Genomic DNA, 25,963 nt, shown 5'->3' with positions numbered 1-25,963 from the left:
TTCTCTGTGATTCTATAGATCTTCTATTTTGTCGAGAAGATACCAGTAAGGTATTAGTGTCTTTACAGGTCTGGAATAAGGCTTCCAAAATAGATATAGCCTCTTGGTGTTTCTCGAGATGCAATTTGGAGTCCAACAATCTATTGCCCAACTCAGTAATTTCACCTCGCAGGCCTGTGGCGAGAGTAGTTAACTCAAAGTGAACAGCTTTGATATCTTTCAGTAATAAGCAAAAATCCGCCATTGGGTCATCTGCCAAAGGGTGCTCCATATTCGAGCCTGTATCCACGGCTGCACGCTGCATAGAGGAAGTATGTTATGCTGCCATCTTATCAAGGGCTGAGATCTGCACCAGACTGGTGAACAAAACTCGCCAATTCCGCTCCTTTCTTCATCCCGGAGGCAAAAGAATCATTATAGGAGTCAGAGAAACACTTTCAGGGGCTTGATGTCAGCAGAAGAGCATGATTGTAGGATTCTGATCTGGGTCCTGCAGCCATCAATTGGATGATGTCACTCCCCCCACCCCCGGCACATATGTTTCTTCACAAACCATAGGCAGTGGTTCCAACATGTTGCCCACGGCTGACATGGAAGCCTTCCCTCTGCCATCAGAGAAGTGTCAGAGGCAAGGCTTCTAGGTCAGTCATAGGCAGCATGTTGGAACCATTACCTGCAGCTTTGTGAAGAAACAAATGCGGCTGCCTAAAAGGATGGAGGAGGAGGTTGACAGGAGACAGGTACACACTACAGGAGAACAGCACAAACTTGGGACACAGAATGGAGGGAAGAAGGAAGGGAGCACGTTGGTATACAGAAGGGAAGGAGGGGACATGAACTTTGGACAAAGGAAGGAGGGAGGTCATGAACTTGGGATGTAGGATAGAGGAAGGGATGGATCCTGAGGTGGGAAGGGAATAGAAAAGGAGAATTGTTGGGTATGGGTGTCTGAATGAGAGGGAGAGAAGAAAGAGGAGAATTGCTGGGCAAAGGGAGGGAGAGAGAATTATGGTGGTGGTAGAGGAATGAGGTAAAGATGCATGGAGAACAGAGAGATGAGAGGGAGAAATGTTGGATGTGGTGGTAGAGAGAGAACAGTGGGACAGATGGAATAGGATGCTAAAGGGAGGAATGCTGGTCATGGTGGAAAAGGAAAAGACAGAAACAATGAGCTTAATCATCTGGCCAGAAATAATACAGTAGTGCACTTTAAGAGAATCTTAAAGGACTCCTAGCCAATAGATAACTGTGGGCGACAGTTCCAGAATTTGAAAAAACAAAACCCCAAAACAATCTTCCTGAGTACTCAATTTGTTGTCACCACTGTGGTTTAGAGCTTTGAGAAGTATAATTGTCTCATTTCCAGTTGCTAATTAAAACTGATAGCTGCTTTCACTTTCCTTCATGGAGCCCCACAAAAAAATAAAATGGATGGGTGAGAAAGCACAGTTACTTACCGTAACAGGTGTTATCCAGGGACAGCAGGCAGCTATTCTCACATATGGGTGACGTCATCCGACGGAGCCCCGACGCAGACGCCTCACAAGCAGACTTGCTTGAAGAAACTAGAAGTTTTGAGTCGCCCGCACCGCGCATGCGAGAGTGCCTTCCCGCCCAGTGGACAGGGCGCGTCTCTTCAGTTCAGATAGCTAGCAGAGAAGCCAACCAGGGGAGGTGGGTGGTTGTGAAAATAGCTATTTGCTGTCCCTGGAAAACACCTTTTACGGTAAGTAACTGTGCTTTATCCCAGGACAAGCAGGCAGGTATTCTCATATATGGGTGACCTCCAAGTTAACCAGAATGGGATGGTGGGAGTGTTGGCAACTTAGGAGAATAAATTTTGTAATACTGTTTGGCCAAACTGTCCATCCCGTCTGGAGAAAGTATCCAGACAAAAATGAGAAGTGAAGGTATGAACCGAGGACCAAGTAGCAGCCTTGCAAATCTCCTCAATCGGTGTCGATCTGAGGAAAGCTACAGAAGCTGCCATTGCTCTGACTTTATGGGCTGTGACTTTACTATGAAGTGGTAATCCAGCCTGGGCATAGCAGAAAGAGATACAAGCCTCCATCCAATTAGAGAGGGTGCGTTTAGAAATTGGATGTCCCAACTTATTTGGATCGAAAGAGACAAAACGTTGAGGAGCAGTTCTGTGTGGTTTGGTGCGTTCCAAGTAGAAGGACAAAATACGTTTACAGTCCAGAGTATGAAGAGCAGATTCTCCAGGGTGAGACTGAGGCTTTGGAAAAAACACTGGAAGTACGATAGATTGGTTGAGATTAAATTCTGAGACCACTTTAGGGAGGAATTTCGGATGAGTACGAAGAACCACCTTGCATTGATGGAATACAGTGAAGGGGGGTCAGTAACCAAAGCTTGCAGCTCACTGACTTGTCGAGCAGAAGTGAGGGCAATGAGAAACACCACTTTCCAAGTGAGATACTTCAAATAAGCCTTATCAATTGGTTCAAATGGAGGCTTCATGAGTTGAGAAAAGACAATATTGAGATCCCAAACCACAGGAGGCGGTTTGAAAGGAGGTTTGACATTGAAAAGTCCTTTCCTGAATCTGGAAACTACTGGATGAGCAGAGAGGGGTTTCCCTTAAATAGGCTAATGAAAAGCTGCAATTGCACTGAGATGGACTCGAATGGATGTAGACTTGAGTCCAGAGTTGGATAGGCGCAAAAGATAATCCAAAACAGATGATAAGGAAGAATGTTGAGGCTCCTTATGATGAGAGAAATACCATGTAGAAAATCTAGTCCATTTTTGATGATAGCATTGTCTAGTTGTATGCTTTCTAGAAGCTTCTAAAATATCTCTGACAGATTGAGAAAACTGAAGAGAAGTTATGTTGAAAGGTACCAGGCTGCCAGGTGTAGAGACTGCAAGTTGGGATGAAGCAGAGATCCTTGACTCTGTATAAGCAGAGAAGGAAAAACTGATAGAAGGTATGGCTCCCTGCTGCTGAGTTGAAGTAGAAGGGAGTACCATGGTTGTCTCGGCCACCGAAGAGCAATTGGAATCATGGTGGCATGATCGTTCTTCAATTTGACTAGTCTTGAGAATGAGAGGAAATGGAGGAAATGCGTAGAGGAATAGATTCGTCCATTGTAGGAGAAAAGCATCTGCCTCGAGGCGGTGAGGAGAGTATATCCTGGAGCAGAACTGAGGCAGTTTGAAGTTGTGGGGAGCTGCGAAGAGGTCTATCTGAGGCGTTCCCCACTGTAAGAAAATGTGATGAAGAGACGATGAATGGAGAGTCCATTCGTGATGTTGCAGAAGATGACTCAAGTTGTCCGCCAAGGAATTCTGAGCCCCTTGAATGTAGACAGCTTTGAGGAAGGTGTTGTGACGGATTGCCCAGTCCCAAACTTCCAGAGCTTCTTGACAAAGGGAGGCAGACACTGTCCCTCCCTATTTGTTGACATAATACATGGCGACTTGGTTGTCCGTGCGGACGAGGACTACTGTGTCGTGAAGGAGATGTTGAAAAGCATGGAGAGCTTTGAGGATCGCTCTGAGTTCCACTGACGATCCGTACTGGTCCAGAGGCCTTGAGTACGGAGACCATCGAGATGAGCGCCCCAAGCGTAGGTCGACGAGTCTGTCGTGAGGACCTTCTGATGAGGGGGCATGTGAAAAAGCAAGCCTCTGGAGAGATTGGAAGAGAGCATCCACAAATGGAGAGACTGCTTCAATGAAGGAGTGACTATTTTGTGTTGAGAAAGAGGGTCGCAAACTTGTGTCCTTTGAGATGCCAGGGTCCACTGAGAATTCTGAGGTGAAGTCTGGCAAAAGGAGTCACGTGTACTGTGGAGGCCATGTGACCCAGAAGTACCATCATGTGTCTCGCTGAGATGGAAGAGCGGGAAGACACTGTATGACAGAGTTGAAGAAAAGCTTCCAGACGTTGTTGTGGAAGGAATGCTCTGAGTTGGACAGTGTCCAGAACAGCTCCAATGAATTGTAGATTCTGAGAGGGTTGAAGTTGAGATTTGGGAACGTTGATTTCAAATCCCAAACTTTGTAGAAACCAGGTAGTCCATTGGGTCGCTACAATAACCCCTTGAGAGGTGGAATCTTTGATGAGCCAGTCTTCGAGGTAGGGAAATACCTGAAGACCATGATTCCGTAGAGCTGCCGCTACCACAACCAGGCACTTGGTGAACACTCTGGGAGATGAGGCCAGGCCGAAGGGTAGTACTCTGTATTGAAAATGCAGATTCCCCACCCAAAATCTGAGATACTGACGGGAGGCCGGGTGAATGGAGATGTGAGTATAGGCCTCCTTGAGATCCAGAGAGCATAACCAAGCGGATGTGGTCCCTATTCATAAAAGTGGTCACAGGGATGAAGCAGGAAACTACAGGCCGGTGAGCCTCACTTCAGCTGTTGGAAAAATAATGGAAGTTTTGCTGAAAGAAAGAATCTAATGGGTTACAGGATCCGAGGCAACATGGCTTTACAAAAGGTAAATCGTGCCAAACGAACCTGATTGAATTTTATGATTGGGTGACCAGAGAGCTGGATCGAGGACATATGCTAGATGTAATTTACTTGGATTTCAGCAAAGCCTTTGATACAGTTCCTCTTAGGAGGCTGTTGAACAAACTTGAAGGGCTGAAGTTAGGACCCAAAGTGGTGAACTGGGTCAGAAACTGGCTGTCGGACAGATGCCAGAAGGTGGTGGTTAATGGAAGTCGCTCGAAGGAAGGAAAGGTGAGTAGTGGAGTCCCTCAGGGATCAGTGCTGGGGCCAATCCTGTTCAATATGTTTGTGAGTGACTTTGCTGAAGGGTTAGAAGGAAAAGTGTGCCTTTTTGCAGATGATACCAAGATTTGTAACAGAGTAGACACCGAAGAGGGAGTGGAAAATATGAAAAAGGATCTGCAAAAGTTAGAGAAATGGTCTAATGCCTGGCAACTAAAATTCAATGCAAAGAAATGCAGAGTAATGCATTTGGGGATTAATAATAGGAAGGAACCGTATATGCTGGGAGGAGAGAAGCTGATATGCATGGACGGGGAGAGGGACCTTGGGTGATAGTGTCCGAAGATCTAAAGGTGAAAAAACAGTGTGACAAGGCAGTGGCTGCTGCCAGAAGGATGTTGGGCTGTATAAAGAGAGGCGTAGTCAGTAGAAGGAATAAGGTGTTGATGCCCCTGTACAGGTCATTGGTAAGCCCCACTTGGAGTATTGTATTCAATTTTGGAGACCGTATCTGGCGAAGGACATAAGAAGACTTGAGGCGGTCCAGAGGAGGGCGACGAAAATGATAGGAGGCATGCGCCAGAAGATGTATGAGGAGAGACTGGAAGCCCTGAATATGTATACCCTAGAGGAAAGGAGAGACAGGGGAGATATGATTCAGACGTTCAAATACTTGAAGGGTATTAACGTAGAACAAAATCTTTTTCAGAGAAAGGGAAATGGTAAAACCAGAGGACATAATTTGAGGTTGAGGGGTGGTAGATTCAAAGGCAATGTTAGGAAGTTCTACTTTACGGAGAGGGTGGTGGATGCCTGGAATGCGCTCCCGAGAGAGGTGGTGGAGAGTAAAACTGTGACTGAGTTCAAAGAAACATGGGATGAACACAAAGGATCTAGAATCAGAAAATAAGATTAAATATGAACTAAGGCCAGTACTGGGCAGACTTGCACGGTCTGTGTCTGTATATGGCCGTTTGGTGGAGGATGGGCTGGGGAGGGCTTCAATGGCTGGGAGGATGTAGATGTGCTGGAGTAAGTCTTAACAGAGATTTCGGTAGTTGGAACCCAAGCACAGTACAGGATAAAGCTTTGGATTCTTGCCCAGAAATAGCTAAGAAGAAAAAATTTAAAAAATTTAAATTGAATCAGGTTGGGCAGACTGGATGTACCATTCGGGTCTTTATCTGCCGTCACCTACTATGAAGTTTACTGGGATACTACCAGAGCCAATAAGAATTAAACACATTGGAAAAGAAGATATTAAGCTGATTAATTATGCAGAGACTGATTGGCCTGCAGAAGAATAAGGCCTACAATGCAAATAATAATGAAGATGATGATGATAAGTATTAACTAATTTGCTGTTCTACATCTTAGCTGCATGTCAAAGGTTCAAAGAAGAGCGACCAAGATGATAAAGGGGATGTAACTCCTCTCATATGAAGAAACAGTTAGGGCTCTTCAGCTTGGAAAAGAGACGGCTGAGGGGAGATATTATTGAAGTCTACAAAATCTTGAGTGGAGTAAAATGGGTATAAGTGGATCGATTTTTCACTCCATCAAAAATTACAAAGATTAGGAGACACTTGATGAAGTTACAGGGAAATACTTTTAAAACCAATAGGAGGAAATATTTTTTCACTCAGAGAATAGTTAAGCTCTGAAACGCATTGTCAGAAGTTGTAGTAAGAGTGGATAGCGTAGCTGGTTTTAAGAAAGGTTTGGACAAGTTTCTGGAGGAAAAGTCCATAGGTGCTACAAAAATAAACAGTAAAGAATTGTTCAAACTAGTATAAACGTTAACAGATACAACGCGAATCCTGAAAAAGGACAACGAGTGTACCCCATCTGCCCAAATCCTAGCCAACTTTTTAAAAAATAAAATCAAAGACCTAAGAGCAACTCTACCCACACCCACAACAAATACACTTCACAACCTCGAACCCCACGACCATGACTCCAGAGCAGACATGATCTGGGACCACTTTGAGTTCCCAAACTGGCATCATTCCTAAATTTATTCAACAAATACACCAAATCAAACTGTCTACTTTACGCATGTCCCCCCAAAATCATGACAGTTGCCCCCACCAGACTTCAAAAAGGAACTATTTACATGGCTAACAACCGCCCTTACAAACGGAACATTAAACAAGGGCATGGGACACATACTGATCACTCCTATCCCCAAAGATCAGAAAACCTCTACAGCGCTGACATCCAATTACAGACCCATAGCAAGTATTCCCCTTTTCACAAAGATACAGGAAGGATTGGTCAATCTACAACTAGTAAACTACCTAGACAAATTTAACATCCTTAGTGAACACCAGTCAGGATTCAGGAAAGGATACAACACAGAAACTGTCATGGCCTCCATACTAAACCACCTTTATAATCTTTTTAGCAAAGGTAAAAGCGCACTGATTCTACAACTAGACCTCAGTAGTGCGTTCAATCTGGTAGACCATGAGATCATGCTACTGTGCCTTGATTCAATGGGAATTTCGGGATAGGTAAAGAAATGGTTCCAAGAATTCCTAACAAACAGATCCAACCGAGTGACCAGCAATGGACATTACTCCAACCCATGGAATAACCCGTCGGGCGTGCCCCAAGGCTCCCCCCTATCGCCCACACTATTCAACATTTACGTCGCATTCTTAGGTCACCTTCTACAAAAACTAAACTTAAAGCACTACATATACGCAAACAACATATCCATTTTAATCCCTTTAACTGACATCACAAATAAAATTATAGACAACCTCTCAAACACAATGACAGAAATCGAAAAATGGACCACCACCTTCAAACTAAAACTAAACACAGAGAAAACAGAAGTCTTTTTGGCAAGCCCCAATGACAAAATTATGAGAACATCGTTAAAAATAAACAACCACAAATATCCAATACCATAAAAATACAGGGTATCAAGATACATACCTAACCATGGCTGACCACACAAACTTACTAGTGAAAAAATGTTTTTACACGCTGTGGAAGCTAAGGACCATTAAAAAATAGTTCGACCCAACATCCTTCAGGTTGCTGGTGCAATTGCTAATCCTACCCATCCTTGACTACTGCAACATCATCTACCTGGGTATCCCACAAAAAACAGTAAAAAAATTGAGATTAGTACAAAACACCGCTGTTCGCTTAATCTTCGGACTGAGAAAAAGACCACATTAGCTCCTACTATAAAAAACTGCTCTGGCTACCAATAGAAGTGCGAATACTATTCAAATTTGCATGTATCTGTTTCAAACAAGTCTGGGGACTAGCACCTTCCTACCTGCAAACTCACTTCATTCTGCACAACCCCACACGAACAACCAGAAACAAAATATTTTTGCATACCCAAAGATCTCAGGCTGCAGATACAAATCCTTCCTGGATAGAACCTTCATGTTCCAAGTAAATAGGCAGCAAGTCTGGCTGAGAAATTGCATAAATGAACCCAAACTGACTTACAATGCATTCCGAAAATCAATTAAAACCGCCCTATTCACTGACTAAAACAGACCACCCTCTCTCTCTATGATACAGTATTCCCCTCTGTAAACGCTATTACAATCTCTCAGGAAGCTCCAATTTTCATGTATTCTTTACCCATGGAACTTAAATTAGTATGTAATTTTTCTATTTTAGGCTTCTTGTTATTCGCTGACTGTCCAGCCTTCTTTCAATGTGAACCGCCTAGAAGTCGCTTGACTATGGCGGTATAGAAAAATAAAGTTATTATTATTATTATTAGTCTGTAATTGAGAAAGACATTGGGGAAGCAACTGCTTGCCCTCTATCTGTAGCATGGAATATTGCTACTCCTTGGGTTTTGGCCAGGTACTAGTGACCTGGATTGGCCACCGTGAGAACTGGCAACTGGGCTTGATGGACCATTGGTCTGACCCAGTAAGGCTATTCTTATATCTATAGAATCTACTTTTTAACATTTGTTGAAGACTTCCATTTACAGACTATTAGAGGGGGTATGACCTTTCCCACATGGAATACCCAGCTACAGAGAAAGTAACTTAGCAAGTGCCTGAAACCTGGTAAAGAAGGCACATCGCCGAGTACTGAGGCTTAACATAAATCAACATAATTTACGATTTTTCTCAGGACTAAGCGGCTTTTGAGAATCACACATGGGCGTCCTTTACAAAATTGCACGTAAGCCTGTCTAAGAACCCGATTCTCTAACTGACGTCCATGTTACAGACATGGGCTAGAGAATCGGGTTGCTGCTGAGCTTATTGCAGCAAGGGATATCCCTGCTGCAATAAGTTTAGTGGCAACCAGTCCCCACCCCCTGGAAAGACTACCAGCAGGAGGGAAGGCCAATCCCTCCTGCCCAGCACCCGCAAACCCTCCCCGCACATCACTGGCAGGAGGGATGCCCAGTCTCCTGCCAACACCCTCCCCTACCCCCCGTACATTGCCAGCAGGAGGGATGCTCAATCCCTCCTGCTGACACCCTCCCCCCGACAGATCGCTCCCACCTCCACTAGGACCCCACTTAACCCCACCTGGACTCCTAACCTGGAATCATTGGCCGGCTGGATGACTTTTGATGGGGTGGGGGCGAACTTTCAGGGGGGAGGGTGTCAGCAGGAGGGACTGGGTATCCCTCCTGCCGCTATCATTGGGGGATGTTCCAGCAGGACAGATTGGGCATCTTTCCTGCTGAGGAACATTGGGGTGAGTGCAAGGGCACCGGCCAGGACTGGGCATCTCTCCTGCCGCGATCATTTGGGGGGAGCGGTAGTTCGCAGTGGGTGTCAGCAGGAGGTACTGGGAATCCCTCCTGACTCGATCATTCGGGGGGGGGGGGGGTTTCATGGCGGGTATCGTCGGGAGGGAGGTGGTGGTGGGGTTTCCGGCAGGAGGTAATGGGCATCCCTCCTGCGGGCAATGTATGAGGGGGACTGGCGGCCGCTAAACTTATTGCAACAGGGAGATTCCTTGCTGTGATAAGCTCAGTGGCCATGTCTGCTTACAATGTAGGCCAGCATTCTGCCTAGAGAGATGTGTACAGCTGCCTAGGTCCGCCTAAGGCTACTTCTGGTCCAAGCCACGCCTAGCCTTAGATGAGCTTATGCAGGCTTGCACACCTGCCTAGGCTCCCGGAGGTGCTTCGCCTTGGGAGGTTTTTATTTTTAAGAAAACATGCATCCTGATTGGCTGCTTAGGCAGCAGTTGGTCACCTAGAATTGGGACACTGTTTATAGAATCCAGGCCTTAGTGCAGAAGAAATTTTGTGAGACTGAACTTTAAAGCTCTACAGTTTCATTTTATTTTCTTGCAACTAATGATTTGTTCTTTTAGAATTTTAATCTTTTCTTTAGCAATTATTAAGCAATGTTCTGTGTGTATTATTGAAAACAAAAACAAAAACTGTGGATACAGATGTTCTGGAGATAATTTATTAAACACTAACATATAAAACCATGAAAATTCAATTTAAAAAGTACAATGATAAAAAATACTGTGATAAAAATCCAACCGGACCCTACATGGTCTGTGTTTCGGCGAACATGCCTTCCTCAGGGGTCCCATGGTTTGCAACTCACATATAAAGAATTGGACTGAAAACAGTCTATTGTCTTTAAACATGTGAGCAAAGAAAACCGCAGACAAGCTGAAGTAACAAAAAAATGCTAAGAAGATGTTTTCATCGGTGGATTTTTTTCACTGTGGATCATTGGGTCTCCTCTTTGCTGTGTGTATTATTGGAATTATTACTAAGTTGTGAAATTGCAAGATGTTGATAGGCCCATTGAAAGAATCATGTGTTTTACTGGATATGATTCTAGGAAAAATTGTATGCATTTTCATCCTGTCTTGAATCTTCTACCTGTTCCTTATTTTCTGCTCACCTCAAAAGACTCTTTCCCATGTTAAGACCTTTTTGAATCCCTTCTAGAGAGCATAAGGTATGGAGGGCTATGTATGTTAATGCCCACAGTTTAGGCAATAAAATTCTGGAATTAGAGACGGAAGTGAGGAATGCCGACCTAGATGTAGTGGCAATATCTGAAACCTGGTTCACGGATTCCCATGGATGGGATATGGCTATACCAGGATATAACTTGCTCCATCAAGACAGAGAGGGCAAAACAGTAGGAGGGGTAGCACTATACATCAAAGAGGACATCAAAGTTACCAGACTCGCAGGGGTCAAGTATACCGGGGAATCCCTCTGGGTTAACCTGGCCAGGGGAAATGACAAATGCTTGTATCTTGGCATTGTATAAAAACCTCCAAGGCAACAGGATGACATGGACATAGAATTAATCGAAGACATCGAGACCATCACACTGCGTGAAGACACGGTACTGTTGGGGGACTTCAATATGCCTGATGCAGACTGGAACAAACTTTCCGCTACGACCAGTGGCAGCAGAAGGTTACTAACCTCCATACGGGGAGCACGACTCAAACAGATGGTATTGGAGCCCACTAGGGATCAGGCGATACTGGACCTGATACTCACCAACAGAGATAGTGTCACAGAGGTTTCGGTGGGCGAAGCATTAGCCTCCAGTGACCACAACATGGTGTGGTTTCACCTCAGGAAAGGTTTCATTAGATCAAACACATCCACAAAGGTCCTTAGCTTTAAAGGTACTAAATTCAAGAGCATGGGAAATTTCGTCTACGAGGCATTGCAAAACTAGGACACAACAGATAGTGTGGAGGTACTGTGGTCTACTCTAAAATCTACACTACAGGAAGCAACCAACCTCTATATAAAAACAGTAAACGGCGGAGAAATAATAAACTTCAGTGGTTCTCTGCGGAGATCTCGGAACTCGTGAAACAGAAGAAAAAAGCATTTGTATCCTATAAACAATCAGAAAGACTAGAAGCTAAAGAAGACTATCTGGCGAAATCTAGAACTGTCAAAACAGCAGTCAGATGCCAAACTTCGGATGGAAGATTATCTAGCAAAGAATATAAAAAAGGGGATAAATCCTTTTTCAGGCATGTTAGTGACAGAAAAAGGAACACAGATGGGATAGTGCGCCTTAGGAAACCTGACGGTAAATATGTAGAATTGGACTCCGATAAAGCCGAACTACTCAATGAATACTTCTGTCAGTCTTTACCTGCGAGGCGCCGGGATCCGGTCCACAGCTGCAGGCAAGGAAGAGCTCAAACGACCCATTCCGGAATTTTGAACTTACCACCGGCAGCGTCTACCAAGAACTATCAAGGCTCAAAGTGAACAAAGTCATGAAACCGGATAAACTTGTGTTTTTCAACCTTTTTACACATATGGACCGGCAGAAATAAAAGAATTATTCTGTGGACCGGCATCGGTCCGTGGACCAGCGGTTGAAGAACACGGGGCTAAGTCGTGGGCCAGACCCCGCCCATCTCTACCCAATCTCCACCCCAGACCCTGCCCCCATAATAGTACTAATTACACCTTGCACGTCCCATGCCTCATCTGGAAGCCTTCCCTCCAACATTGCAATGTCAGAGAGAAAGCTTCCGGTTCAGGCGCATGATGCCCATAGGAGCCACTACCCGTGGCTTTGTGCACTGAATCAGTGAGGAAGAGGGAGCTGGCTCGACGATAACGCCGCATCGATCGCACCGTGGACTGGTGGTTGAAGAATACTGTTTTGGGCCTGATGCACGTGCTGGCCCTGTGGACCGGCAGGAAATTTCTGTGGACCGGTGGTTGAAGAACACTGGTATAAACTACATCTCAGAGTACTTAGGGAGTTGAGAGATGTCCTTGCAGAACCGTTAGCTACGCTCTTCAATATTTCCCTGAGTACAGGAAGAGTCCCATTGGACTGGAAAACAGCTAACGTCATTCTGCTGCACAAAAAGGGATGCAGGACGGAGGCTGAGAATTACAGACCGGCAAGTCTCACATTGATAGTGTGTAAACTTATGGAAACGTTGATTAAACACAAATTAGATACGATCCTGAACGATGAGAGACTAAGGGATCCCCACCAACATGGATTTACAAAGGGAAGGTCCTGCCAATCCAATCTGATCAGTTTCTTTGACTGGGTAATGAAAAAGCTAGATATGGGAGAGTCCCTGGATATCGTGTACTTGGACTTTAGTAAGGCTTTTGACAGTGTCCCACACCATAGGTTATTGAACAAGATGAGTTCGTTAGGATTAGGGGAAACATTGACGGCATGGGTTAAAGACTGGCTCAGCGGCAGACTTTAGAGGGTGGTGGTAAATGGTATTCCCTCGGAAGTGATCAGTAGAATGCCGCAGGGCTCGGTCTTGGGTCCCATCCTACTTAATATCTTTGTACAGGACTTGCCTCATGGACTTCGAGGTAAAATTGCATTATTTGCCGACAACGCTAAACTGTGCAACATAGTGGGCAAAAGCACAATGCCCGACAGTATAACGCAGGACAGTATGACGCATGACCTACTCTTACTGGAACAATGGTCCGCAACTTGGCAACTGAGTTTTAATACCAAAAAATGTAAAGTTATGCACCTTGGCAGCAGAAATCCATGCAGTACTTATACTCTGAATGGTGAGACCTTAACAAGAACTGCTGCAGAACGGGACCTAGGAGTAATCATTAGTGAAGATATGAAGACTGCCAATCAAGTAGAGAAAGTTTCATCCAAGGCTAGGCAAATGCTGGGATGCATCTGAAGAAGTTTTGTCAGCCGGAAGCCTGAAGTTGTAATGCTGTTGTACAGGTCCATGGTGAGACCTCATCTGGAATATTGTGTTCAATTTTGGAGGCCACATTATCAAAAGGATGTGCTGAGAGTGGAGTCGGTTCAGCGAATGGCCACTAGGATGGTCTTGGGACTCAAGGATCTCCCATATGAGGAACGTCTAGGTAAGTTGCAGAGGAACGCAGAGAAAGGGGAAATATGATAGAGACGTTCAAATATGTAACTGGCTGTATTGAGGTAGAAGAAGATATCTTTTTCCTTACAGGATCTACGGCAACAAGAGGGCATCCGTTGAAACTCAGGGGTGGGAGATTTCATAGCAACACTAGGAAGTATTTCTTCACTGAAAGGGTGGTTGATCGTTGGAATGATATTCCACTTCAGGTAATTGAGATAAGCAAAGTGCTCGATTTTAAGAAAAAAATGGGATAAGCATGTGGGTTCACTTCGTGGAAGTGCTTAGGGGGGAGGGTCCTTAGAGTGGACAGACTTAGCTTAGTGGTCAGTGGAGCTTTTCTGCTGTCATATTCTGTTTCTATGTTTCGCATAGCAGGCAGACACCACCACCTCTACCATCGCTGGACCCTTTAACATCAGACCAATGGGCTCTCCAGGTGATGCCCCCGGGTTATGTCCTGTGGTTATTATGAAGACTTCTGACCAACCCTCCAAGAGAGTCTCTTTTCAACTCCCCTCAGAAGACTCTCTTTACCAAGAGCTCTCAGCCTTTCTCTAGCTCAATGAAATAGAACAAGCTCCTCTGCAGGACAGGGGCCTAGGGTCCTACTCCAAGTACTTCCTGATACCGAAAAAAGACCGGAGGTCTCTGCCTAATTCTAGACCTCCATACTCTCAACAAATGAGAAATTTTGCATGGTCTCTCTGGGAGCACTCTTATCATTATTGGAGAACAATTGGCTCTGCTATCTAGACCTCAAAGAAGCATACAGTCACATTTCCGTCTTATCGTCCTCCAGGAAATATCTTTGCTTTCGAGTGGTTTCATGTCATTTGGCTTAACATCAGCAGTTCAGTTCAGTTTGATATACCGCAAAATATAAAACATAATTAAAATCTAAGCGGTTTACAGTAAAAAGTACAGGGTAGGGAATCAAACTAATAAAAATAATTTACAAAACAATGAACAGGACAGGATGTAATGGGAACATGAGAAAAAAAAAAAGGAATGGTTACAATAGTGTTAATGATCTTTGGGTGCAGAGAAAACACGAAGGGTATTGGGACAGCTTATTTCTAGTCAGAAAATTGATTAGATCATGAAAGAGGTACCGTGTTTCCCCGAAAATAAGATGGTGTCTAATATTCATTTGGGTCCCAAAAAAGGCACTAGGTCTTATTTTCAGGTAGGACTTATTTTTTTCATGTACATGATCATCTCTCCCTTCACCCCAATTCTTCCGCTTTCCTTTCCCCCACATATGCAATATCTTTCCTCCCCTCTCACCAATCCCTTTGTGCCTTCCCTCTGCAGCATCTTTCTATCCCTCCCTCCCTCCCATCCCTTGTGCAGCCGAACCCTTTGCCCAGCTTCCATCCTTCCCTCTCTCATACAGCAGAACCCTTTGCCCAGCTTTAATCCTTCCCTCCCTCCCATCCCTCATACAGAACCCTTGAGCAACAGCCGCCACGCAGCCAAACCCCCGCTGACCCTACATCCTTCCCTCCCAACCAATCCCCACAGACCGCGACCATAAATACCTTCCAGCAGAGGAAAATCGGGCCAGCAGCACTCAGACTGCTTCGTGGCTTTCTCACTGGGACCTTCTGTGTACTGATGACTTCAGTAACGCGGCACACAGAAGGCCCCAGCGAGAAGGCTATGAAGCAGACTGAGTTCTGCTGGCCCGACGCTCCTCTGCCGGAAGGTATTTATGATCGCAGTTGGCAGGGATCGGTTGGGAGGGAAGGATGATCAGTGGGAGTTCGGCTATGCGGCAGGGACTAGGGCTTATTTTCAGGGCTGTGCCTACAACTAGGGCTTATTTTCAGGGGTAGGGCTTATATTAAGATCTATCCCGAAAATCATGCTAGGGCTTATTTTCAGGGTATGGCTTATTTTTGTGGAAACATAGTATATAAAGTGAGGGAAGCTATGAACCAAAAGCTTTTGAGAAATAAGCTTTTAGTTGTACTTTTAATTTTAACGGAGTTTCCAGTCCGGAGGTAGAAAGGAAGAGAGTTCCATAAAATAGGAGCCATAATTGAGAAGGATGAATTTCTATGAACATCTAGAAATAATTGTCTGTAGGAAGTGACAGTCAGTAAATGCTGCTGGGAAGAACATAAGAAATGCCTTCACCGGATCAGACTGAGGTCCATCAAGTCCGGCGATCCACTCCCGCAGCGGCCCGTTTAGGTTCTCTATTATGAAAACCTGAAATTACCATATCCCTCAATATGATTTGCAAGAAGGTGTATATCCAACTTGTGCTTGAAACCCCGAAGAGTAGTCTCCGCCACAACATCCTCAGGAAGAGAATTCCAAGCGCCCACCACTCGTTGTGAGAAACAGAACTTCCTGGCGTTAGTCCTGAACCTGCTGCCACCCAGTTTCAGTCTATGACCTCTTGTCCGTGTCACATCTGAAAATGTTAGTAATGTAGCTTCTTGATCTATTTCATCCAGTCCTTTTAATATTTTAAAAGTCTCTATCAAATCGCCTCTCAGTCTTCTCCTCTCGAGTGTGAACAGTCCCAGTTTCCTGAGGCGTTCTTCATAGCTTAAATTTTTCATTCCTTTGACTAGTTTCGTGGCTCTCCTTTGCACCTTCTCCAGCAGAGTTATGTCCTTTTTAAGGTAAGGAGACCAGTGTTGGACACAGTATTCTAAGTGTGGTCTGACCATTGCTCTATAAAGTGGCATTATGACTTCTTCCGATCTACTCGTGATTGTCAGTTTGAAGGTGGCCCCCACAATATTAGGTGATAGGGGTTAAGTGAATGCGTACTGACAAACGCTGGTCCCAGGTTCAGTTCCCTCACAGATGACTCACCAGGAAGTAGAATAATAGACACAACCAGAGGTGATTGCATAAAGAATATATTATAGAAATAGGCTTACAGAAAAGTAATATTCATAAGCATTACAATTAAGCATTACAATTAAATAGAGAGCAGAGCAGTTTCCCTGCCATACAGTGTCCAGAAGGAAGCGTGAAGTTTCAGGGAAAGGCAGAGAGGGAGAGACAAGGGGGATGGTAGCTTGATAGAAAAAGAGAGCGATAGCTTGATAGAAAAAGAGAGCTATATCTTGAGTGTTGCAGAGAGGAAGCTTTTATACCTTGGAATCTTATTCTGAATAGAGAAAATATTGTATCTCCCAGTATCTTTCTGTTTAGAATTTGTAAACTGTTTGAGACAATGGTTAATTTAATTAACAAAGGAGGGTGAGAAACCTGATGGGATTAAGTCTCTGGCTTGATCTGTGCACCCTTGTCCTAAGCACCCTCTTAATCAGGCATTAACACCTTTTAGCTAGCCATGATTCAATCAGAGCTACTTGAAACTTAAAATATATCAATCAGGGCTACTTAAAACAGTTTCCCTGCACTAAGGGTCTATCTGCCTTCCCATGCCAGGGTCAGATTGATATAATCTCCCAGAGGCCTCTAGGCTGACAGTGATCCCTTTCTTAATCATGCCCAACATCCTGTTTGCCCTCTTCGCTGCCGCCGCACATTGCGCCGATGGCTTCAGGGTTCTGTCAATCAGTACCCCCAAATCCCTTTCCTGTTCGCATTTTGCTAATGTTACCCCAAACATTCTATACTCATGTTCTTTATTCTTTTTGCCTAGATGCATCACCTTACATTTATTTATGTTAAATTTCATCTGCCACTTAGTCGCCCATGTTTCCAGCTGTCTCAGATCCTTCTGAAGCTCCTCGCAGTCCCTTTGAGAGCCAACTGCCCGACATAATTTTATATCATCGGCGAACTTTATTATATTACATGTTGTTTCCTCCTCAAGATCGTTTATAAAAATGTTGAACAAAATAGGCCCAAGAACCGAGCCCTGGGGCACTCCACTAGTCACTTTCACCCAGTCCGAGAATTTCCCTTTTATGCTAACCCTCTGCATTCTGTTCTCTAGCCATTTACCGATCCATCTATGCACTTCTTCTCCTATTCCGTGGCTTAGTAATTTCTTCATAAGCCTTGCATGTGGGACCTTATCAAACGCTTTCTGGAAGTCCAAGTAAACTATGTCTACTGGATCTCCAGTATCCATATGTTTGTTCACTTTCTCAAAGAATTGTAGCAAATTTGTCAAACAAGACTTCCCTTTCCTGAAGCCGTGTTGACTAGCCCTTATTAGATTGTGATCCTCCAAGTGTTGCACAATGCTGTCTTTAATAAGTGTTTCAATTATCTTCCCAGGAACCGATGTGAGGCTCACAGGTCGGTAGTTTCCTGGATCACCTCTTGATCCTTTTTTGAAAATCGGGATGACATTTGCTGTTCTCCAGTCTTCTGGTATTTGCCCTGTTCTAATTGACATGTTAGCTACGGCTTGTAATAGTTCACCAATTTCCACCTTAAGTTCCTTTAATACTCTCGGGTGAATTCCGTCTGGTCCGGGGGATTTGTCGTTTTTTAGTTTGTCAATCTGAACGTATATCATGTCCAACGTCACATTTACTGTTTCGAGGTTGTCCTCTATGCCTCCGGTTAATATCCTCCCTGTGTCTGGCACTGATGAAATGTCTTCATTTGTGAAGACCGAAGCAAAGAATGAATTTAACTTATCGGCAACCTGTTTGTCATCTTTAATTGACCCCTTAATTTCTTGGTCGTCTAGAGGCCCCACTGTCTCTCTTGCTGGTTTCTTTCCTTTTATATATCTAAAAAAGGGCTTGAAGTTTTTGGTTTCTAGTGCTATCCTTTCTTCATAGACTTTTTTGGCGTTTCTTACCACTCTGTGACAGTTTTTTTGGTCGTTTTTGTGACAGTTCCAGGCCTCCATTGTTTTTTTCCTTTTCCATTTTTTAAACGAGTTTCTCTTCTCCCTCACTGCCTCTTTCACCTCTCTGGATAACCAAGCTGGTTCACCTTTGTTCTTTTTCCGCTTTCCTTTGGATAACCTCGGAATGTGTAGATTCTGTGCTTCTATGATGGTGTTTTTCAGTAGAGACCATGCTTGATCGACTGTTTGGTATTCCACTTTGCCCTTCTTGAGTCGTTTTCTAACCATGGTTCTCATGCTGTCGTAGTTCCCCTTTTTGAAGTTAAAGGCCGTGGATTTAGTCTTGATTGGTTTCCCCATTCCGATGCCAATGGTAAAATTGATCATATTGTGGTCACTTGTCCCTAGCGGAGTCTTAACCTCTACATCCGCTGTCCTTCCAGTAATGCCTTTTATGACCAAGTCCAGGATCACAGTTCCTCTTGTCGGTTCTACTACCATTTGTTCAAGGAAGCAATCTCCTATCATTTCCAAGAATTTTATCTCTCTTCCACAGTTAGATGTTCCCAATTTCCAGTTTACTCCTGGGTAGTTGAAGTCTCCCATAATTGACACATTTCCTGATTTACAATTACTAATAATTTCCTCCATCATTTCGTTGTCTGTTTCCTCAGTCTGACCCGGGGGTCAATAATAGAGGCCAATATGTATGTCTGCTTCTTTTTGTCCCGGAATCATTATCCAGAGTGACTCTAGTTTAACATTTTCTTCTGTGTCTCCTTTTCTAACCGACTCTATTTCATCCTGGACATAGAGAGCAATACCTCCCCCTTTTTGCCCAATCCTATCTCTTCTGTATAGTTTATATCCTTTCAATGCTGTGTCCCATTCATTTTCCTCATTCCACCATGTTTCTGTTATTCCTATGATATCCAGTTGTTTCCTATTTGCTAATTCTTCCAGCTCACACATTTTGTTTTCTAAGCTTCTGGCATTCGTGTACATACATTTAAGTTCTGTTCGTGCCAATTTACTGAATTTAGTGGTCCTCACATCCTTTTTTGTATCCCTTTGATCTTTTTCATTGCTTCTTGTGTCATCATGATCTTGCCCCAATTTTGTGTTTGAGATTACCTCCTCCTGGTATCCTGATGTCCGGGCCATCGACCGGTTGTCAACTGTCGGCTCTCCCCTGTTTTTTAGTTTAAAGCCTTCTCAATGGCCTTCTTAAAGTTCTCCGCCAGGACTCTCACTCCTTCTTTGGCGAGGTGTAGTCCGTCCTTTCTATATAACCTGCTTTTACCCCAGAATGCCGTCCAGTTTCGCATGAATTCGCAGCGCCCTCCAGGGGGAAATATTGGACTAGAAGGCTAAACGGAAAAGAAGGAAGACCAAAGGACTGAATCTGGAAATAGAGAATTGGAGGAGATTCTGTATCTTTAGCGTGCCTTAGTAAACGGGCCCAGGGCAGGATTAACCAATAGGCCCAGTAGGCACGTGCTTAGGGCCTGAAATGTTCACAGGGGCCCGATGGAGGGCATCAACCTTGTTTTTTCCAAACGGTGATGGGCCCCTCCAGCATCAATCGGCAATGCCGGCTCCCCACCCCCCCCCATCATCCACGGAAAGTAAGACAAACAAGCAACCTGGGTAAGAAAGGCAATGGGAACTAATTTTGCAAGCGGTGCTGCTTGCCCAAAGCTTCCCTCTGACGCAGCTTCCTGTTTCCGCCTGGGCACATTGTGGGGTGGGGCGGGGCAGGGGGCCCAGTGTACTTGTGTGCCTAGGGGCCCTTGACGAATTAATTCTGCCCTGAAAGGGCCCCATTGTTAGGACACTTACACTTTATATTAAACTAGCGCAGTTAAAAGGAGCCTTTTAATTGAAAATAGGTATTGTACTTTCTTGCCCTCTTTACCTAAGGAACCTGTTATAAAATTAATTTCCAAATGACAAAATTTAAAAGAAACCGCTTACTAAATAATAACAACAATCAGATAAAGTTACTGGTTAAAGAAAGAACAAATAAATGCAAAGTCTCAGTTTTTGCTGTTGATCAGAAAATGTCGACCTATTATACCCGTCTTCACAAAACCCCGTCCCTTCTCTACGACATAATTGCAATTCAGCTTTCTCCATCTTATAAGCGTTCATCGCTACTAATGAGCGCTTTTCAGTCAACTGTCAGCGCAAATATATCGCGAGAAGTTCCTTCCTCTCATCTTTCTTCTCACGGACGTGGGGTTACGTATTACCTTCTCGCGAGGCTAGTGCTGTGGTCCTCTATTGGCTGGCGTTCGCCGGGTGCAGCGCACGCGCGGAGGCGGTTGCGGCTGTGGTGGTAGTGTGTTGGTTGCTGCTGGTGACCGCGTGGTTTGCCGCGCGGGCGGGAGGAGCAGCGTGGGCCAGTACAGGTGAGGGCACGAGCTGCGGGGGAGGGGGGAATTCTGTCATACCTCCAAAAGGACTGGAGTAGTGTCTGCTGTTTCATTTCGTTCTTGTCGATTTCCGCATCCACTGTATTACTATTATTATCACTTTAATCGGTTTGTTTGTTTTTTAGTACATGTTCAGTGGATTGGATGGGAATCGCTGACCACACAGTTGTGGACCGGAAGCAGTGATCTAAGTTCTTTTAATTTTTTTTTTTTTAGAATGGTTTGTGCAGATATCCTTGTTGTTACAGGTACTTCAGAGGATCCGAAAAGTGCATTATAGATAATCGCAACCAAAACCACAAATTGGCTTGTCAATATATTGCCACGACATAGGTGGGACATAGCTAGTTTTACGGATAACCAAGCTGTACAGATAGACCTGGTATGTATTATTAACTGCGGATGGCTTGAAACCAGGCTTTGTTTGTAAATACACAAGGAGCTGAAGCAAGGGCAAAAAGCGGGGCAGTGCGTTTCTCGGAAAGTGTTTTGGAATTACTGTAAGTTAACAATGATCTGCCAGAATGGTGACTAAGCACATGATTTCCAATCACAAAGTGCCTGTCCTTATCCTTTTTTTTTTTAGTTCAATCTTTATTAAATTTTAACATCTTACAGAATAATGTAATTCATAAATAGATACGTACATTAAGAAAATCTTAACAAAAACACATCAATTATCTTTTACCCAAACCCTACACTACCACCCACCCATTTGTCTGGCAGGTCATTTATACAATCTCACACACTGCCTAATAAAACCTTCTAAAGCAGTGGTCTCAAACTCGAACCCTGTGCAGGGCCACATTTTGGATTTGTAGGTACTTGGAGGGCCGCAGAAAAAATAGTTAATGTCTTATTAAAGAAATGACAATTTTGCATGAGGTAAAACTCTTTATAGTTTATAAATCTCCTCCCCTCCCCCAAAGGCCTGCTTGTTTTCCCCTTCTTTGCAACGTTCTCCAGCTTCTCCCCTGGCCTTCCGGTCTTAGTTTCAGCTAATTACTGCAGCTTGCAGAGAGGATCGCTGGTGCTGTAGCGTTCCTTGCTGGCTGCCATCAGCCTTCGCAGCACATTCCCTCTGCCACAGTCCCGCCCCTCCTCTGACTTAAGGGGCAGGATCACAGCAGAGGGAACATGCTGCTGAGAATGATGGCAGCCTGCAAGGATTGTTACAGCACCGGCAATCCTCTCTGCAGGCTGCGGTAATTATCTGAAGGTAAGAGCGGGAGGCCAGGGGGGAAGCCGGAGGATGCTGCAAAGAGTGGGCAGCACTAGTACAGACCATGGGCCACAAAATAGTACCTGGTGGGCCACATGTGCCCCCAGGGCTGCGAGTTTGAGACTACTGCTCTAAAGGGCCCCACACATTCATAAATGAGGTCAAATTCCCAGATCTTTCAGCTAAGTTAGCTTCATATCGATGAGATATACTGTTTCCTACCAAAAGTGAAAGTTCAAAAGAGTGAAGTCTTTCCAATTTTTAACTATTAATTACAATGCCACTCCAGACAATATCAAGTACAACTTATTTTTATTTACCATCAATAATGTTGCTGAAGTAGCACGTGTTTCACATATCACCTTACCATATGAGAAATGTTTAAGAATTTCCAATATACTGTATTTTATTTTTCACTCCATAAGATGCACTTTTTTCCCCCAAAAGTGGGTGGAAAAATAGATGCATCTTATGGAGCGAATACAGTTTTTTAGACACTCCCCAGTACCATTTTTTGCTGGTGGTCTAGCGCGGTCTCATTCACCTTGATTTGTTTACCTCATTTCTACCTGTCACCCTCCATAATCGCGTGCGCACCTTCTGCCTCCCTCTGCCTGGTTTTCCAGCTCTCCGCACCTGAGTTCTCACTTCCCCGAAGCCAACCAATGCGCCAAAATGCCGCATGCACAGATTCTCTTGCCCCGCCCATGCATCACTCATTGGTTCAAAAGCAAGGAAAAAAACCACCCAGCTACCCCTGCGTTCATTGGCTGGCAACACACACTGCATTTTTTCTCCCCATAGGCCCGCCCAGTAATCTTGTTGACTTGGAGGGAGGGACAGGTCATGCGAGAGCCTGTAGGATTCGGTGAACCTAAGAGGCCAATGCTTAGAGAGCCAGGCCCAGAAGAGCATAACACGCACAAAAAAATACTATTTATGGCCATGTTTAGCGCACATCTCAGAAATGAGAAAATAATAGTAAATATTGAAGAACTAAGGCCAGTACTGGGCAGAATTGCACGGTCTGTGTCTGTATATGGCCATTTGGGGGAGGATGGGCTGGTGAGGGCTTCAATGGCTGGGAGGGTGTAGATGGACTGGAGTGAGCTTTGACGGAGACTTCAGTAGTTGGAACCTAAAAACAGTACCGGGCAGAGCTTTAGATTCTTGCCCAGAAATAGCTAAGGAGAAGAATAAAAAAAAACCCAACAAACTTTTAGATTGAATCAGGTTGGGCAGACTAGCTGGACCATTCGGGTCTTTATCAAGCCTTAGGCTTAGTGGGGATGGGCGGACCCGCAATGCCTAAGGCCTGATTGGTCCAGGCTTCTAGAGCCTGGGCCAATCAGGCCTTAGGCTTCTCGGGAAGGGGCGGGCCAGCCTCATTTCGACGAGGCGGGCCTACCGGCTGGACGGGCAAGACCCGTCTGGCCAACAATTGAAGGTTAGTTTGGTGGGGGGGAAGTTTGGGGGCTGTTAGTGCGGGGGGGGGGTGCGGAGGGGGGGCATCTTCCATCAGGAGGGATTGGGCACCCTCCTGCCGGCAATCGGACAGGCGGCCACGGCCGCTATACTTATAGCGGCAGAGAGATCCCTTGCCGCGATAAGTATAGCGGCCGCGTCTACTCTAACCCAATTCTGTAACTGACGTCTGTAACATGGTCGCTGGTTACAGAATCGGGGTTTAGTGTAGGCCCGATTCTGTATTGGACGCCTCTCCTGGTCCGTCCTATACAGAATCCGGGCCTTACTGCAGAGCTTGAATTTAAATTTTACATATATGCGGATGATATTTCTATTTTAATTCCTTTAAATGATTTTACTTCTGATATTTTAAAACAAATATCTTCCATCATGACTTTGATAGAGCAATGGACAATTAGTTTCAAATTGAAACTTAATACAGAAAAGACTAAACTTTTTTTATCCAGCCCAAATGATAAAATAACCAAATCATCGCTTCATTTAAATGGTTATGACTACCCAATTTCAAAATCTATTAAAATATTGCGAGTCGCACTAGATCGCCATTTAACCATGATAGAACATACTGAGTTAGTGATAAAACAATGATTTTTTTTGTACTATGGAAGTTAAAGACTACAAAAAAATATTTTGATCCACTATCTTTTAGATTATTGGTGCAGGCATTAGTTTTATCCATATTAGATTACTGCAATATTATTTATTTAGGTGCCTCTAAGAAACTATTAAGAAAATTGAGGAGAATTCAGAATACAGCTGTCAGCTGATTTTTGGTTTAAAGAAGAATGATCATGTTAGTCCTTATTACCAATTGTTGCACTGGCTGCCGGTGGAGGCACGAGTGTTGTTTAAGTTTTCTTGTATTTGTTTCAAGTTGATTTGGGGACTGTCTCCAACTTATCTTTTATCACATTTTATATGGTATAATCCGACGAGAAAAACTAGAAGTCAACAGTTATTTGCTTACCCAAAAATTAATGGTTGTAAATACAAGACTTTCCTGGATAGGACCTTTGTGTTCTAAGCAGATAACAGCAGTCTTGGTTGGGTAGGTGTATTTGTCAAGCTATGTTGTCCTACAGTATTTTTCAGAAATTGATCAAAACGACATTGTTTGAAAAATTAATTTCTTAGAGTGATTACGTTATTATGAACTGTTATAATTAAAAGTTTGCATAGTATTTTCTTAAAGAATATTTGTACTTATCAGAAATATTTTGTATTTCCCTATCATCTTGTATTTCACTGATTGTCCAGTCTTCTTTGATGTAAACCGCCTAGAAATCAGTTGGTTATCCCAGGACAAGCAGGCAGCATATTCTCAACATGTAGGTGACGTCATCCACGGAGCCCCACGGTCTCGCAAGCAGACTTCCTTGAAGAACTTTCAAAGAGTTTGCGAGTGCTGCACTGTGCATGCGCGAGTGCCTTCCCACCGAACATAGGTCGTGCGTTTCCTGTGAGATACCTTAGTTCTCGATTTTCCTTGAGGTGGCGCAGCAGCACTCGGCAGGTACACACCCACCCTTCGCCACTTCCTCCCAGTTCCTTGGCACCTTTTGGGTTGTGGAACGAATTGTCAGCATTGCTATTATGGCCTATGGGAAAAGTTGCTTTGATATAAGAGTACTTTGGATTACGAGCATGCTTCTGGAACAAATTATGCTCGTAAACCAAGGTACCACTGTATTTGGGTTTCTGCCAGGTACTATGACCTGGATTGGCCACTGTTGGAAACAGGAGACTGGGCTTGATGGACCATTGGTCTGATGCAGAGTGGCTATTCTTATGTAAGTCACTGATAGAAAAACATGCATAATGAACTTAAAAAGACATCCATAATAAGCAAAAATAGCAATAATTAAAAAAAAAATTCTAAAATCAAATGAAATATATTTTACTTTTGATGCTTTTGACAGACATCTATTATGTCTTTAAATAATGCAGTGATATACAATTCAATTAGCTAATCACACTTATCTTTCTAAATGTGCTTGAATGAGGAAGCTCTTATATTCCACTGTTAGATGAACGTAATTCTTGTGCATCCTGTCACACTCCTCATTAGAATACTTTTCCACAGATCCTTAGCGATATCACTTTGGGCTCAATAACCTCTCACTGCCTAAAGCTTAATGTGTCCACTCGTCACTGGATCTTTAGTAATTAAGTGAATATTACTTTCTACTTGAATTATTAGCAACATGGATGAAAAATCATAAACTGAAACTGAACCCAGACAAGACAAAATTCATTCTTCTTGAAAATAATAAAACCCCAACCATAACAAATCTAGTAATAAACTCAATCACATACCCCATACAACCCACTCTAAAACTTCTAGGAACGACAATAGACAGATGCTGTACCATGCAACCACAAATCAACAAAATAATACAAAAATCATTCGCAGTCATGAGAAACTTAAGGCAAGTTCGAAAATTCTTCGACAGAACACAATTCCAATTGGTCCAGTACCTAGTCCTA

The 25,963-nt window shown here is 43.9% G+C and overlaps 1 protein-coding gene across 3 annotated transcripts in view; it reads left to right on the top strand.

The window, feature by feature from the left end:
- NAA35 (N-alpha-acetyltransferase 35, NatC auxiliary subunit) overlaps positions 1-25,963 on the top strand; it is a 356,679-nt gene that overhangs the window by 18,183 nt on the left and 312,533 nt on the right. The window contains exon 1 of one of the 3 annotated variants that reach the window (XM_033927815.1): positions 20,591-20,742. The exons of 1 other annotated variant lie outside the window; for it this stretch is intronic. The gene's annotated coding sequence lies outside the window, so the exon portion shown is untranslated. Of the gene's footprint in view, positions 1-20,590; positions 20,743-20,840; positions 21,149-25,963 lie in introns of those variants that run through there. One more of the 3 variants, XM_033927834.1, reaches the window with a different exon arrangement.

The sequence above is a fragment of the Geotrypetes seraphini genome, chromosome 1, assembly GCF_902459505.1.
Source record: "Geotrypetes seraphini chromosome 1, aGeoSer1.1, whole genome shotgun sequence".
Classification (NCBI taxonomy): domain Eukaryota; kingdom Metazoa; phylum Chordata; class Amphibia; order Gymnophiona; family Dermophiidae; genus Geotrypetes; species Geotrypetes seraphini.
Note: the sequence above shows the minus strand (reverse complement) of the source record. Positions and strands in the feature narration are given on the sequence as shown.